This window comes from Sitophilus oryzae, unplaced genomic scaffold, assembly GCF_002938485.1.
Source record: "Sitophilus oryzae breed Bouriz unplaced genomic scaffold, Soryzae_2.0 scaffold_2006_pilon_pilon, whole genome shotgun sequence".
NCBI lineage: Eukaryota > Metazoa > Arthropoda > Insecta > Coleoptera > Curculionidae > Sitophilus > Sitophilus oryzae.
This window is the reverse complement of record NW_022146732.1, coordinates 6121942-6123471: the sequence shown is the minus strand read 5'-3', so window position 1 is coordinate 6123471 and position 1530 is coordinate 6121942.

The following is a 1530-nucleotide window of genomic DNA, read 5'->3' as shown; positions in this document are numbered from 1 at the left end:
GGTCTATCAATAAGAATAAGGAAGAGGGCAAAGACACCCCATATAAGCAACTAACTTTGCCCATCCAGTTTTTTACTTTTTTTATATATATATTTGTTTAATAAACAAAAAAGCGTATTATTGTTGTGTTGTCCTTATTACCACTTATAGAATAGGCCATGCGCATTTGAGAAAATACAACAATTTTTGAAATAAACACGATGTAAAATTCAGAATTGGGCAAAGTCACTCCACTTCACTGTACTCTGCAAAGTTCATCGGCAAGATTATATTCAATTGCAAGTCTGACCCAATGGTTGCGCCAGCCTAAGAAGGATATCTTCTCTCTCTTGACGATTCCATAATATGTGAAAGGAACATCGGAGAAGATCAAGTGAATACCCAAGCAGTATAAAATTAAAGCCGTTTTTAAAACTGGGACTATCCTAAGAAATGCCCTAACAAAAACAACACTGGAATCATCAAAACAAGGTACCTTACGAGTGTGGTACCGATGATACCGATTAGTGTTATTTCTGACCGAAAAAGACAATGGAAGTGCGAAATTCTTTTAGTTTCAGTACTGATCATTGTCTAACACATTCAAAGTAATTATTGTAATGTTATTTTTGTCTATTTATATAAAGTATATATTTTTGAGAAAGCCTGCACCCACGTATAGAAAAAATCATTCCTGAATCGCAAACGGGTTTTCGCACCAACCGTGGCATCGTCGATTCCATATATTCCATCCGCCAACTACAGGAAAAAATAAAAGAGCAGCAGTCTAAATTTTATGTTGCATTCATCGATCTAACAAAAGCCTTCGACTCTGTGAACAGAGATGCACTTTGGGCAATTATGAAAAAGTTCCGAGTACCCAACAAATTTCTGTTCAACATAAAAAGACTCAGGGCAAAAATACGTACAAAATTCATAACAGAACTTCAATACGCTGATGACTGCGCTTTAGTTGCAAACACGTTTCAACAGTTACAAGAAATGTTGAACACATATACCTGGGCATACGAGACTTTAGGCCTTAAGCTAAATATCGATGTGACCAATGCTATAAAAATCGGAGACGAGCTATTGGAATATGTAGCGGAATTTAATTACCTGGGCAGTTTGATTTCGGGAAAGGCCAATATCGACTCTGAAATTCAGCACAGGATTAGCAGCGCTTCAGGAGCATTCTGGAAATTAAATGCAGGGTTTTCTACAATTATAACTTGAGTAGAAAAACCAAATTTGCAGTGTACCAAGCAATTATAATCCCCACCATGTTATATGGGAGCGAAACCTGAGTGTCGTACCGCCGACACATGAACGCATTAAACAAGTTTGAACAGAGACACCTTAGACAACTCTTAAGAATCCGGAGGTTCCATCGTGTCCCAAACGTATCGGTCCTTGAAAAAGCTAACTGCGAGAGCAGTTAGAAAAGCTAACGCCTTGCGTGACCATCTTTTGATACGTGTCAAATACTCGTCAGCGAGTAATGGCAGTATAACCCTAACACTTAACTTTCAAAAGCCAATAAGTTCAAAG